Source organism: Leptosomus discolor, chromosome 6, assembly GCF_034619465.1.
Source record: "Leptosomus discolor isolate bLepDis1 chromosome 6, bLepDis1.hap2, whole genome shotgun sequence".
Classification (NCBI taxonomy): Eukaryota; Metazoa; Chordata; class Aves; order Leptosomiformes; family Leptosomidae; genus Leptosomus; species Leptosomus discolor.
The window spans coordinates 32,030,063-32,046,358 of NC_141396.1; the positions used below are offsets into that span (position 1 = coordinate 32,030,063).

Genomic DNA, 16,296 nt, shown 5'->3' on the forward strand with positions numbered 1-16,296 from the left:
GTGAGATACAGGAATGTACAAGTTTTTGATAGAGTAACAGATTGCATGTGGTCTACACAGATGACATTTCTACCTTGGGAAATAGCAGTAGAAATATCACTAGTGGCATGAAGCAATTTTAAATACAGTCTGAACAATGAACTGCAACAAACACCACCCCCCACCCCCCACCCCAAAAAAAAGCGATTGAAAGGGGGATGCATAATAAAGTCAGCAAAAATTCGGAGGAAGGTGATGCCACCTGCAAAATACCATCCCAAGAGACAAAGAAGAGGAGGCTCATTGCAACTGTAAACTGTCTAGAGAAATTTGGCTAATCTACCTGCTTAATCCATCGAGTCTGAGCCCGGTGCAGGGCACAAATGTAAGGTGGACATGGGAGATGAATCCCAACAAAGGATGTGAAATCTGAAGGATTCAAAGACCACCCATGTTACCTTTTGTTGTTTGGGTCAATTAGTTTATACATCTTTACTCAGGTGCAGAGAGTATTTGCAGTGAGGATGTACTTGACTTGGAAACCCTCCAGTGTATACACAGCTAGTTCTGTAACGGAATTATCTCTATGTAAAATAAACATCTTCATATACATTTTAAGGTTTTTCCATCCTCAGTTTGGGAACCAGGAGTGGGATAAGAGCTCTACCAGAGGAATGATTTTTAGTGAGAAAAAGACAAAAAAGTACATGCATTGAAAAGGTGATAAATGCTTCCAGAGCAACACACTGTTATGTAGGTTTGGAATGTCCTCAGGTAAAGAGATAAGTGCAGAGCTTAGTAACTGTTGACTTTTATTGAAAGTGAGTCTGATAAATGTTTTCCTATTGCTCTTTCTGAATAGCTAATGCCATGTTTATTATGATCGTAGTGGGGTGAAAAGGTTACATGTATTCTGTTATGCAACTGATTTTGCATACACTGGACTGTATTTGAGTGCTTGAAAAAGCATGTTTACATTTATATTTGAAGCTTACCCGGGACATAACCTTTTTGCAAAACAAAACATTCCTAAAATGACATTTGTTTCTTCATATTAATTGGAAAGAAACTTGTATATAACATGATGCCAGATGCTCGCTACCATCACAAATCACTCCAGAAGGAAAAAATGCAGGCATAATTATCTAAGGAAATAATGAAGCTAGAAGTTTGGGGGAGTAATTTGTCAGGTAAATGAATCTCAACATGAACTGTATGAGCATGAGATGACTCCTTATTTGTCAGAAAGCTGTTACCTATTGAGGAGGACAACTGCTTCATTGCTCTGACTTTCTTTACTTCTCTTCCTGGCTTTCCCTTATGCTCTTCTTTACTGAAAACAGCCATCTTGAAGTAGATAGCAAAACTCTGAAATCCAAAGTGACAGGTATGAAAAAATCTGGAGCTCAATGAAATAAATACTGATGAAGAAGGAAACTCAGACCCTTATGGCATTACAAAGACTCTGCTTATAACTGTTGAAGAGGATAATGTGGTCAAACATATTGCTTCTATTTTCTTATTCTTGCTGAAATATTACTCATTAGTAGATTTTTAAAAATGCCAAACCTCATCTAAAAACAGTTGTTTGCCGCTTTATTTCAGGTTCAATATGAAGTTGACCATATGAGGGGGGAATTCTTGATCTGGAGCCTGAAACAGTCAGATACAGAATCAGTTCAGATTGAATCAAAACTTATTTTTTTTTCCTGGGTTTTTTTTTTGTAAAGAAAAAGATCAGTCCAAATAAAAAAAATGTGTTTTGCCAAAAAAAAAAAATGTTTTTATCTAAGGCAATCACACCCTTCTATTTAACATTTTAAGCAATAAAAACCCCATGCTTTTTAAAATACTAAGCAATCAAAAGGAGGTGAGACTATGTGATGATAACGTGTGACTTGTCAGTCTAGAAATTTGAACTAGTTGACCTGTTTTAGCCAGATTTGATGTGGAAGTAGAAACCTTAGAGTTGTTATTTTCCCAAGTATCTTCTGGGAGGGAGGGAGGGAGAGAGGGAAGGAGGAGCAGGGGCGTAGCACTGTTGCTAGACCTGGCCCTTCACTTCCAAAGTTAAATCCAGAACAAATGTATAATTTAAAAAAATATTATCTGCCTTTTAGAATAAATGAACAGATCAATCTAGTGATGAGGCAATAGAAACATAATGCACTTCCTCCAAATAGAGCACTGAATAAGATTAATCGAAATCTTCATCTTGGATGAATCAAATTATATTGGCTTAAAAATGTAAATTGTTCATTTGTGATAACCTCTTGGTTTCCAGGAATTCAAACTCTGGGAATAACATCAACATGTCAGTTAAGCTGCTCAGAAACAGACTTATTTTCAGTGACTTCCTGTTGTTATTTACCTCTTATGTAACTTATTATGTAAATAGAAAAGATTATTTTAATATACTCGTGAAGTATGCTATTCATGTCTGTGCATGCATGTGCGCACAGATGCAAGCTATGTTCTTCTGTCCAGCTTCCTTGAACACTGGTTTCAGCAAGTGCTGTGGAAGAGTGCTGCTGCTTGTTAGATCTTGCTAGTTTTTTTCATGCTGTTACACTGTGGCTTCTTGGTGTATATTTTCATGCTATTGTTTCTCAATTCGTTTCAAGCAACTCACAGGTTGCCAATGCTGAGTTCCTAATTGTGGACACTGCTGTTGCTCTGCTTGTAAAAGCAATCACATTTTCCCCCTGATTTCCCTAATAATAGAATGAATGTGTGTGGATGTGCATGTTTTTGCAGGGAGAAAGATGTGGATTTGAAATAAAGGAGGCTGGGATGAGTATTTGTAGCTAGAGGTCTAAATATTTTGCAATTAAAATATGTACACTATTTCTCGTTTTCCCCAAACATCAGAAGTCATTGGAGCAAGTCTTAGGTGGCAGGTGTGCATGTAGTGGAGCAGGAATGGTGTGTGGAGAGAGGGGTACAGCACTGTTTCTTTTGGAGATTGCCAAGAACAGAAGATTTCTGCAAAATAGAAAAATGTAATTTTAAGAAATAAGAGTATAATGGAAAGTATTTTGTATTATATGGTACCTATTACTGGAAATAGTTTTTCCAATTTTTCTTTTTAATTTCTATAAATACAATTGTTAAGATCAAACAGCAATATTAAAAAAAAAAAAAAGAGCAAAATTATGCATGCAGTTGTATTTATAGGGTGTTTATACCTGTTAAATAAATATAATATTGATGGTAAGTTATTCTACAATGCTAATGTCATGAGTCATAATGCGGGTGTAACTTCTTTTGATAGCTTATATACAGTCATCACTGAGAAGGATGAAAGGCAGTAGTGACCAAACCTCACAGCATTAATAGAAATAACAAATCAAATATTTGGATAAGACTGTTCCTTTAGAAAATGTGAATCAGGGAAGAATCAGAATTGGGAAAAGAAGGAGAAAGTTTTCAGAATGATATTAATTAGTAGGACTTTGAGGTCTAGTAGAATGGGGATGGGAAGGAGGACAGAATTCACTTGGAAAAAAAATGGGATAAAGCTGTTGCAAAAGAAAAAAGTTGGGATGAACTTGGCAGGAGATCCAAATATTTTGATATTTAAAAGGATTTGTTTTCTTTTGAGGTTTACTCAAAATGGCTTCCAGTGCATTATAAAACCACATTGCTAATTGCTTCTTCCACAATGCATGACAGTAAAACAGACTTTTAAATACTCTTTCCAATTACTGCCACAAAACTCTTTTTATTGTATCAGTACAATGAAACAGTTTTTACTGCAGCTTGCTATGGAGTAGCAAATAATGTGTACTGCGTTTTCTGCTTTACTATATTCTGCCATTGAGAGTCCATAGGTCATTTACTGAAATAATGCTTTGTATAAACTGAGAACCTGCCTTCAGATAAGTTGGTGACTTTTGGAGGCACAGTCCTGCAGTGGCTGTAGGATGTTACCAGTAAAGCAAATATAGCTGCAATCACTCAGGGATAAGGGGGAGAAGGATTAACACATCTTTATATACTCTCTCTCTACTCTCCCCTCATGTGAAGAAGGGATGAGTATTTCAGGCACAATATAAGTCTGACTGTAAGCCATTACAGCTGCTCTTCTTGAACTAGCTTGCTTTCAAGTGGAGCTTTCCCATTATAAACGTTTTGGGAAATTGCTGGCCTGGCATTCCTAGGGGAGCTCCCTGGAGTGCGTTGGGTTATTGCTGCAGGGAGCAATGATGGAGCAGGGACCCACTGGGGCAAGCACAGTCAAAAAACATAAAACATCCCTGTTTCAGATCTTTCTTAATTTAGTATTGTGACAGCGTGGTGAAGAAGAAAAAAATGAATGACAGTATAGTAAAATAATTAAGCCTCATATGTTCGTGTATTCCCAGGAGAAGAACATGAAGCTACTGGTCAACAGTGAAATGTAATAATTGCTTTGCTTATAAGTAAAGAAATCTAATTTTTTTTTGGTCCTCTGCTGAGTTCAGGACAGCCCAGGAATTGTGTTCATGGAGGATGCTGATTACATTTTGATTTAGCTTCTGCTTTACTCTTCTGTTGGTTAGGGAGGGCAAGAGCAGCTGTCAGTTCAGACTTCCTATCTGATTTTATCACTGGCTTATTGCAAAGGCATCTGACACTTAGCACTGGGTGTTCTTTTCCAGTTTTTACTGTATACTGCAAGAAATGATTCAAATACAGGATTGAATGAGATAAAGCACTTTTGAGTGGGCACTTTGAGTGTTAGAGAGGCTCGTGAGTTGGCATATAAAAGCAACTGGAGTCTCTTCTGTGCTTACTTAAGAAAGGGTGTAGGGAAAAATGTCCGTCCTGAGACTATAAAGGCATATTGTCTACATCTAGCCCACATCCTGGGCTGAACTATATAACAGTTGTTCTGTCATCCGATGACCACTCACCAGCCAGGAAGGGGAATTGGGAAAAGAAGAAGGGACCCATCAGTTGAAAACAGATTTAATGAAGCACCAAGAAAGGTGTTTAAAGTTATACTCAGCCCAATGAATATGCAGTGGTCACAATCAACAGGAGAGCAGTCCTCAGGAGCAGGGAGAAGCCAGAGGAGCAGCAGCAGGAATCCCTCAGAAGCTCCCCTTCTTCAGCAAACCTTCCCACTTTATACTGAGCATGACCCTGTGGTGTGGGCTACCCCTGTAGCTAACTCAGGTCAGCTGCCCTGGATGACTCCAAACTGCTGGCAGCCTGCCCAGCATGGTTGCCTGTGATTCTATCCCAGCCAAACCAGGACACATGTGAGCACAGAAAATATGAAATGCCCAAGATGATATAGGATGTTCCAAATAGTTCTAAAAGCATCTGAAGCTGGTTCCTCATACATATAGACCCTCCTCCTTCATATTCTATTAGGAAGCACTATTTTTAGCTGATAAAAATATAATCCAATGGAATAATGTGCAAGATGTCATGCAAGGGATATCTGTTGTTGTCTAGTACATGCTAACATCTTTTTATCCCATACAGAAAGCTTTAGAGCAGTCTGTACAGAAACAATTCTGCTAATGGAACATATTTTGTTTCTCCTGACTCATTATTTATTTTAAGAACTCTTGTTTAGTATAGCAGCTCTTTCTTTCTCAAGACCTTCTTCCCTTATTATAATTAATATTTGTCTATATTTTGCTTTAATTTGTGAGCTAATCTTGTTCCTGCAAAAGTTTTAACTATGATGTGCTGGAGAATGGCAGCTTCAGGTGAGCAGCAGACAATGGAAATAGTTGAGCATCTAATCTAATGGCATGGGGCTGTCCCAGGGGGTGGTTTGGAGGCAGACTGTGCAGGGAATGTAAGAGCTGTTGTGGAAACCGAGATTTGTTTACTCGTATATACACGTATCTCAGCACTGTGCTTGGCTGTGCTGGCAGTAAGCATGTTATAAAACTTGGTCAGTGCTGCTAGACCTTGCTTATGAGAAATTTGCATCCCTAACAAGGTCTTAACATTTAAAGCAGTGGAGCGATAGATGGATAATAGCACAGACAAGATTTCATTCCAAGCCTGACTGTTTTGTGTTAGACATTTGTCTATATAAAGAGTAAACAGACAAAAAATCCTACCAAAGCTGCCAGAAAACAGGAGAGGAGTCCTCAGCAGGTCTCTTGACCTGTGACGCTCTGTTTAGGCACGCGACACCCCATTTGCTGCATCTCGAACCATCTGCTGTGGCATGTTTGGCTGCCTGCTGCGTGCCTCGATCGAGGGCCCTGCAGCCTATGGGAGCAGCTACTTATTCTGCAGGCTTAGGGTCATATGAGGCTAGGGCTCCTCGCAGGCTGGGTTGACTGTGCCCAGGGTGCTACAGGTGTCCTGGGGACACATGGGTGCTGCTGCCTGTGAGGACCCTGCTCTTGCCGTTGCTGCTGTGCTGCTGAGAAGGGTGGTTCATGTTTATGGAGAAGTGTTTCCTCCTTTACTCAATCTCAGCACTTTTTTTTTTTACCTCCATGTTGACACATGATGCCCATTAGCCCACCTGTAGTAATTTTCCATAGACTCATGTAGCTGAGTGCTCATATTTATAATTTATAGATGGTTTTCCAAGCTCCTTTTCCATACATTTTCATGCAGGAGCAAACTCTGTAACAAAAAATCTGACTCCATTGAATGTCTTATTCCTTTGTTTAAAAAATAATAACTAAATATATTTTCCTTTGGAAAGCCAGCTTTTGTCAGCTGTTGCCTCTTAGTGTAGCATACAGCTTTTACTTACATATAGATGATCCTCTTGTAATCTCTGATCATTTTGCATAAGCATTAGGAAATGCTGACCTCGAAGTGGTAACTGCTGTATTTATAAATGGAAAAAAGATTGTTTTAATAAAAGATTTGAAAGGATTTTTTTGTTCTTGTTGAGTGTTAGTCTCCAAACAAACCTACACCACCAACCCTCTGTAAAAATGTAAATACTGTTCTTTCCAGCCTTGTTAATGAATAAATTAATTTGCATTAAAAAACATACCTGGAAAATACCCATAAAACATTCCAGGTGAAAGTTAGGTGTTCTATAATGAAGAGCCAATTGGAACTCTTTTATCAGGCTAGTTTATTGTTTATATTTTAATTGAGTTGCTCTGTAATAGAATATCATTTTTGTAAGAATAATTTAAGATGTAAACAATCATATCTCAAACCTTTAGCTGAGTAATTACGTAAATTTTAATTTTAGCTCTGGGGAAGTTTTAGGACTGTTCTTTGGTAAATACTTTCTTTGCTAATTGGCTGCCTGGAAATACTGTGTCAACCACAAAACAACAGAAAACTAAAGAAAACAAGAAATGCCAGCCCTTCTGAAAAATAATTGTTTTAATTGAGCTGAACCTCCATCAATTCTATGCGATATAACTGTGAATTACTTTTGCGTGAGTCCTAGGTGGGAAGATACTGCAAAGAATGAATAGGAGTGCTGTAGATTTGTGTGACCTGTGTGGAGGAATGAACTCAAGGAGGACATTTGTAGCAGTGGTGCATGCTAGAGGGTGCTTTTATTGCCTACCATATGAAAAGCATCATTTAGAATAGCTGAGGGTTAAAATGCATTTGCCTCAGTGTTAAGAATATGGAGGTAATGGCACAGGATTTCCTCTTTTCTCACTGTCCTTCTCTGCATCTGCTCTTTCTTTTCTGGTACTTCTCTCTCATAATTTCATCTGCGAGCTTGCTCACCAAGTCTGACACCTTATATCAGGACCTAATTTATCTGTCTTTAACTGCTACCTTTGAAGGCTGCACTGATCAATTCTGTAACATCAGAGGATTTTCTTAGCACTTCTGGCCAGAAGTGTTTTGCTTTGGGGAAATAGCAGAACATCAGCCCAGGGAAAACTGGTGACCTACCTTATAGCAGAGTTTGAACACATTTGCATTTGTCTGTAGATCAAAGAGTATTTTTTGCAACAAATAACGTTCTTCACTGTAACAATACTTCTGCTTTAGTTCATGCCATAGGTGAAAGACAGATGATGTGGAACAAATGAACAAGTGTTCATGTGCAGGTCTATCTTTGGGGGATTTGACTGGTGCTGGTCTGGCTTGGGGGGCAGAGCCCATCATGGGCAGCACAGTGAAGGGGACAGACCCTGCCTGGTGCATAGTGTGTGGGGGCAACTAAAGCATGGAAGAGGGTAGACAGAGCTCTTGTGGAAGAAGAGATGACTCTCACAGGCAAGGTTTGGGACAGAAGGGGTGGTGCAAGGAAGATGGCCATACGTACAGAAACCCCTGAAGAGAGGGGACATTGTTAGATGGTGGAGGAGTGAGGACCCCAAGCTCACGTAGGATCCTATAGAATTGAAAGGAAAGAGACACAGCAGTTCCTGCTGAGGGATGTTTAAAGAAATCTTGTTTTTTGAAGGGAGGATGCTGACAGTGGTGGGAAGTGAAGGGTCAGTGTAGGACCTGTGATTACAGAAATGGAGATCGCACACAGTCTGAACACTTTAGGGGATGTTGGAGGATGCCCCTGCCAGAGAAGGGGCAGGCAGATGCGACAGGGGACAGTGGGGTGGGATGTGTGATGCGTGACAGATCTGGTCTGCGATACAGAGCACGGCCTCATTTGTTCTTTAATTTGTTTTCCCTGCCTTTGTCTCGCTTCATATCTCCCTCCCTGTTTCCCAATACTTGTTCTGTCCTCCAAGGTTCACCTTGTGCATTTGGCTGCTGGTAGGTTGCTGACCTCTGCTGTCTCTAGAGGAACCCTTGCTCTTGTATCATGTAAATCACGTGCACCTGTCACAGGGCAGCACAGCAGAGACTGCCCAGAAGCTTGGCACTGAAGGGTCTCTCTGGTAAAGCTGCAGGTGTGTTAGGTAGCTGCATTTTTTTCTTCTTTCCATTTGGCCTCAGTTACCTGCTGTCTAATTACAGAGCACCTTGTGTAGTGAACCATACAACTGTCGTTTTTGGTGATCGTGTAATTCAGTTACTGAATCATACTGAGCCTCCTTTTTATTATTTCCCTGATGTATTTATAAACTTGCTACACTGTGCCTGAGATAGCAAAAGTTATTTTATAACTTGAACTTCAAAGACGATGAGAAATTTCACTTCTCAATGACTTTCTTGTGTTCTCTGCAAAAATAAGGATCTGTGATTCCACTTTCTTCTACTGCATCACAATAGTATGGCATATGAGCTGAAAGGAGGACCAAACTTGTTTAATAGTCTCCTGTTTTAAGGCAGAACTGAACTTCAAAATGTGATATGTATGTGAAGATATAAGGACATGTATTATATAGGGAAGTGGTATAGCAAAGCAGCACCTGTCAGCATTTAGCTTGCAGGTGTATGTGCGAGCTTGCAGAGTTAGGCGCCATGCAATGCGAGATCCATAAGCTCAGCAGCATAGGTGCTAAGCTCAGGAGCACCAGATAAAATGCTTCGTTTCAGAATGACACTACTTTTAGTCAGGGTGTGCCTAAATATGTGACTTCTCATCATGGGTGCTACATATAAAAATTTTTCTCCTGCATATCAACCTTTGTTTATTTGCTCCCCTCTGTTTCAGTGCCTAAGAACTCTAAAGTTCTCACTAAAGAACTTCATGGGCAATTGAAAAGCTCTGTCCATTTGGAAGTCTTTTCCACCTAATTACAAGGACAAATAATGCTTAAAAATCCATCTATTTTACTGAACCCAGCAGTCAAAAAGTTAAAGCTTGTCAGAATGAAGAACATTCAGAGTGTACTTAAAACTATGCTTATGCTGTTCTCAGTTGCCTGTTGATACGGACCTTCAGCTTCTAATGGGAGCAGACTCTTTTAGGACATTGTCAAATTTTTTCTGCATCAACTTGCTCCCCTACATAACCGTTGTAAAATTACTTCTAATCTGCTTCTTCTAATGTGTTTGCCCTGTTAGATGGTAAAGTGCAATTTTGTGCTGCAGTGACTAGAGGGGTATGTATTATAAAAATACCCAGTATTGTCAGCCTTTCACTTAAAAACATAGGGTTTTAGTTGCATGGAAGTAAGACAGACTGAAATAAAGACTTGGGAGTTTTCTGGTGATTTGTGGAACATCACATAGATATTCCTGTGTTTCAGAAGATCTCACAAAATAGGCATCCTTGGGGTGAGGGGAGGGAGGAATCCTCTGAAAGCAGACGATTAATTAACAGATATTTTGTAACTGCAGAATTGTATACTTGGAAAAATGTTAACAAATGTGTAGTAAACAACTAGGAGTCCAAATTGCTCCCCTGATATATTAAGTTATGATTATTGTTTTTCTTCTAACAGTGGTTTTCCTCGTAATTTGTATTTCCTTCTTCAGTCCCATTATTAGTCTGTGATTAAATTGATTGTACTCTTCTTGTTGAGCTCTGACAACAGAAAAAAAATCTCTCACCAAAGTATTCAGCTATGTAAGTTTGGGCACTTCATTATTTTGTCTCTGGTAGTTGATCACAAAGTGGGGGGTTGGGGTTTTGGGGTATTTTTTGTTTGTTTGTTTTTAAGAAAACAGAAAACTTCAAGTATGTGAAAGTGAATGTACTCAAAAATGAAATGCATAAAGTTATTGTACTAATGGCATCTGCTGTGGGTTGGACTCTGCAGGAGACAACTGAGATGAAGTAGCTTACAATCCCACATCAGGTGATGCTCTCTATTCTTTTATCACAGCATCCTTCATTTCTCCCATAGGCATCTGCTGTTCCCACCTACACGGTGTTTTCTCTTTTGGAGGGCAGGCATAGCAGTCTATTCTGGCCTAGAAGACATGTGACACTGTGTTTCTGGTTCAGGTGCCAGGAGCTGCCTGTGCTTATTGCTTCTGAGCAGCGTGAATGATTTTCCTGAGCTGCCTTAAGCATCTCTACATGGCATCTTTGTCTATGTAAATACATCACCTACAGATGATGTTGAGCAGTGATCCTTTTCACTTCCTGATTTTCATGTGGTCTCTTCCTCCTCCTGTTGGACACAGAGCTTTCTCTGATATGGTTTCAGGCCCTTTTGGAATAAATGGGTGTGCTCCAGTCCACACTGCAAGCACTGCTGTTGCCACAGGCTGGAGGGTATCTGTTATAGGATGCAAGGAGATGGTTTATTGGTGTTAGCTGTAAAATGTGAGGCTTGTAAGCATGCTTTTTGTAGCTTACAATGATAATTCAAGACTCTTGAGATAATTTAAGAATCTCTGTAGGGCAAGGAGTCAGAATATCTCCCACTGTCATTAAGGTCTAAGAGCACGAATTTATTTGACTTTTCCATGAGCAGAGAGGGGTAGTAACAGTATCTATTTGCCCTTCTGATCTCTATAAAAGCAGGAGCCAAGATGATACCAACTTTTTCAGTGCATTTCCAGGCTGTTGGTGACTTCAAAGCCATGACTGGGGGGGGGGGGGGGGGGGGAATGGGACGGGCGGGCAGGGGCGGAGCTGCAGACCATGCTGGGGTCACAGGTTAGGTTGGGTAGTTGCTAGAAGTTAACCACTGTAATAGCTACTACCTGTACTGGGGTTTGCAGGCTGGTGAAAATATTTGAAGGAAACTGAACTGCATATGGATAAAGCAATATGGAGATCTTCATGGCCCCCTCTGAATTTTTCATTTTCTCTTTCTTCATTCTTGTACCTCCTTTGACAGTTTTCTAGGGCTGAATTGAAGGGTTTTCTGCTGTGATGCTGTGGGATTTTTCAATCACCATAAAACCGTCTGGAGGCAGCTCTTTGGCAGTCATGCTCTTGTAGCAACACCTGAAGAGCAGAGGGAATAGTGAAATGTGGGTCCTGGATCACATGAAGACATGAAAATGACTGTGCTAGAGCACAGCAGAGACTTAAAATGATGAGCTGCTTTCCAGTTGCTAACAGCAAATAGGAGGCATAATCTCATAGCAGGTGAGGTGCTAGTCCCTGAATGCATAAACACAATTTTTGGTTTGTACGAAAAGGTTTGTGAGCATGGAGAGTTCCCTCCCTGGGTCTGATAAAATGTAGCAAAAGAAATAAGGTGTTTTAGCATTACACTTAGAAAACTGTGAGTGATGCTGGATATGACCTGCTGCCCCTCCAGTTATTTTGCTGACATATCTATCAAAACCTTTTTCTTTATAAAATATTATGTAAAATATAATGAAAATAAATAGAATGCTTGAAGGCATAAATAGTTTTTTATTTCCAAGGTTTATACTATGAATCACTCCCTTGATTTACATCTTAATAATCTGATTTATACACATTTATTGTTTACTTTTGTTTATATATAATATGAAGTGTCTGATCCTGGTTATCTTCTTTTGGGGCTAAGAGAGGATAATAAAGTTGTGATGCAAAACAACACAAATGCTTAATTCTTCAAAGTCACCATTTTTCATGCATTGCAATGAATATAATAGATTAATGCAATAAATTATGTCAGACAAAATGGTTATAATTCTCCACTTTTCATTTAATCATAACAATTGCAATATCCTTAGTTTATTTAATATTTTCCATTAAAATGGAGATTTTCCCCATGAAGCCGTACTGGACTGTTCAAAAGGGAACCACTAATAATACTCCTTAAGTGATCAGTTAATAATGTTCACACTCTAAGCCTTTTAAAATCAGTAATTCTTCATATTGCTACTGGGAGATGTGTGGGTAAATATATTAGGTCTATATAATTATTATGAAATGCCATTAATTGGAGCTGAATAACTGAAAAAAAATTTTTTTTAGTAATTTTTTGAATTTGTAAAGGGTTTTACAATTTAAAATTTAAAAATTAAATTAAAAAAGGTGCTCTCTTACTAAATTTAAAAGCATACTGTGTCTCAGCAAATAATAAAAAAATAAATATATATAGTCAACAAAACATTTCCTTCAATCTCAACTATATTTTTCAAACTAGATTTTTAGCAAACCTTTTTCTTTTTGGTTTCATGCACTGTTGAATTAATTACAAATGAGGTAAAATAGCAGATCACTAGTCTACCAATCAAGGGACAGTAATGCTGATTCAAGCAGGCATGCTGGTATGGAAGTGTATGAAGTTATTCTATGTAAAGAGCTACCTAGACAGCTCAATAGTCACTTGAAAATATTTCCTGTTCTCATTTTTATTAATTTATTTTTTTTTAAATGGTATTCTCCTGTATGACTTACAGAAAGCTTTTATGGTCTGTCTGCCAAAATAATTTTCATCTGTTAAAATCTTCATGTGAGTAAACAGCCAAGAAAATGGGAAGAGAGCTCACATCTCAGTTCACAGAAAAATTTTCTGCTGTACTGCATGAAATATTGCATGGAATACTTACATTTAATCTGTCTTACACCAAACCGTCAGCACAAACTATGTTGACTGACTTGTTTAATATCTTTTATCAATGGCCTGGATGAGGGGATCAAGTGCACCCTCAGCTACTTTGCAGATGACATGAAATTAAGTGGGAGTGTCGATCTATTGGAGGGTAGGGAGGCTCTGAAGAGGGATCTGCACAGGCTGGATTGATGGGCTGAGGTCAATTGTATGAAGGTTAACAATTCCAAGTGCCGGGTCCCACACTTTGGTCACAACCGCCACATGCAGTGCTACAGGCTTGGGGATGAGTGGCTGGAAAGCTGCCCAGCAGAAAATGACCTGGGGGTGCTGGTCAACAGCCAGCTGAGTATCAGCTGGCAGTGTGCCCAGGTGGCTAAGGTGGCCAACAGCATCTTGGCTTGTATCAAAAATGACATGACCAGCAGGAGTGGGGAAGTGATTGTGCCTGTGTACTCAGCACTGGTGAGACCGCACCTTGAGTACTGTGTGCAGTTTTGGGCACCACAGTATAAGAAAGACATTGAGGTGCTGGAGTGGGTCCAGAGAAGGACAATGAAGCTGGTTGAGGGGTCTGGAAAACACGTCTTGTTAGGAGCACCTGAGGGAACTGGGATGTTTAGTCTAGAGAAGAGGAGGCTGAGAGGAGACCTTATTGCCCTCTACAAGGAAGTTGTAGTGAGGCCGGTCTTGGTCTCTTTTCCCAAGTAACTAATGACAGGATAAGAGGAAATGGCCTCAAGCTGCACCAGAGGAGATTTAGATTGGATATTAGGAAAAATTTCTTTACTGAAAGAGCAGTCAGGCATTGGAACAGGCTGCCTAGGGACATGGTGGAGTCACCATCCCTGGAGGTGTTCAAAAGAAGTATAGATGTGGGGCTTAGGGACGTGGTTTAGCGGTGGGCTTGGCAGTGTTAGAATAATGGTTGGACTTGATGATATTAAAGGTCTTTTCCAGCCAAAATGATTCTGTGATTCTATGCAGACCTGATACAAGGTGCTGAGGACCATTTGACTGGCAAATTGCGATGTCCTGACTTTGTCTTCTGAGAGAAGAATCAAATTAATATCTAATCATTATAATCTAAGTATACATTTCCATGTGTTTTCACAATTTAGTTGGAAATGCTTGATCCTAGGTATTGTATTCCCAGTTGTGCACATATTAAATATTTCTGAGTGCCATCTTTCTACCTTTAGATTCCCTCCTTTTCTTTAAACTAGACAACCTGATTAACCAAATATTTGGCAGAACATTGAAAGAAGATTATAATTGCCTGCATGTAATTCATGGCACAAGGTGTCTCTGACTTCTTGCACTATATTGCTTTCGGAGAGTGTGTGTGTGTTTGTGTTTTGAGGTTTTTTTAAGGGCAACAGTTGAGAAGAAAGGAGGATTGTGGCAGAATGTAGACAGGAGCTAAATTGTCTAATAGTAAGAGTGGTCAATGAGGTTGCAGGACATAAGAGGAACCCACGGACCTGTCCAGGGTCCTGGGTGGCACTAGGGAGAACCCTTTTTCTTTACAGTCACTTTGGCTCTATGCAGCAGAAGGTGCTCTCTTACTACAAAAATCAGAGGTATGGGAACAAGCCCTTTTCTTGTCTTCCATAATCGCTGGTTGCAGTAGCACCTCCTTTAAATAAAAAATAAAATAAAATAAAATATCAGTCTTGGAAAGAATCTTGATGGTGCTGAGAGAGTTGTGGTTTATCTTTGAGAGGGGGCAGGCAGCAGGTACAGTTGCTCTCCATAGTGTCAAGATAGCTATTATGCATTTGAAGCCAAATTGTTTTTTCCCTTTGCCATTCTAACATGTATATTTGTACATATTGCTGACTAGCTGACTTCAAGTTGGAAACAAACTCATTTTTACCTTTCTGTAGAGAAAGGAAGTTTGAGGCTATACAACAAATTGGTTTTGTAGGAGATTTTTGGGTAAACTTAAGTGTATAGAGATGGAATTGATTTTTAGTAAAATGTAGTAGAGTAGAGCCCTTGGAGTAGAATATTCCAGCCTACCTCTCCTGTGGCTTGAACAACTGGCCTCTAAGAATCTTCAAACAACTGATACCAAATCAGCTGATGCACCTCACTTTGCTCCTTGTGACCAAGTCCCTTTTTTGTATGGAGAAGCATCCTTTCTCAATGATGGGTTCAACAGAAAGCCTGAGTGATGAATTGTCAGTTGTATTGAATTATCGTCACACTCTGAGAAGAGGCTGTGCTTTATCATTGTGGAAGAATATTTAGAGGGAAGTGAAAAGCAGAGGAGGGGACTGAAAAGCGAGGGGAGACATTTTGTATTAGTGTTATCATCAGTACTATAAAATTACTGATGGTATTGAGGGTTCTTCCATTCACGCTACCTTTACAAATACTAAATTAGCTTTAAATGGTGTAAGTGTTCCCTCACTGAGCCTTTATATGCTGAGTTCCTGCCCAGAGCACATCTTTATGATTGTTATAAGTCCTTAATAAAAAAGTTTCTGCAAGAAATACTGTCAGAGATTTAACTAGAATATCATGAATGAAGTTGCAAAGGAAAGTGTGTTGAATAGAAAGTCAATACTATGAGGCTTGTATTGTGTGGAGTAGTTCTCCCAACATTCTTACAGTAATAGAACAATTGAAAATCAGTGCCTCATTTTAAAAAAAAAAAAAAAAAAGGGCATGTGATCTTCTGGACAGCTGGAAGATAAAGGTGTGTTGGTGCTAATTATATTCCTCTCAATGCCCATAATCCATATTGTTCATGAGCTTTAGCAATAGCTATGTACTGCTTAAGATTCAGTTCACGTTCCTCTGCCACATTCTGTAGCCATTGCATTATCTGCAGAGGCAGGAGCGATTATAAACTCTACCGGAATGGAGCAGCCCAGCAACTGACCTGGAAGATGAAATGATTAAAAGAAAAAAGTGCTCACAGCCCCCCAAACATCTGCCCAGCAAATATACATATCTGGCATGTTTCTGTCCCATTCTGCAGGAAATTGTCATCGCAAATCAAGAATAGAGGGAAGGGGGGGGAAGATGGTCTGTTGCATCATTAGTA

At 39.4% G+C, this 16,296-nt stretch overlaps 1 protein-coding gene across 2 annotated transcripts in view; it reads left to right on the forward strand.

The window, feature by feature from the left end:
* GRID1 (glutamate ionotropic receptor delta type subunit 1) overlaps positions 1-16,296 on the forward strand; it is a 553,612-nt gene that overhangs the window by 342,465 nt on the left and 194,851 nt on the right. The gene's annotated exons all lie outside the window — the stretch shown is intronic.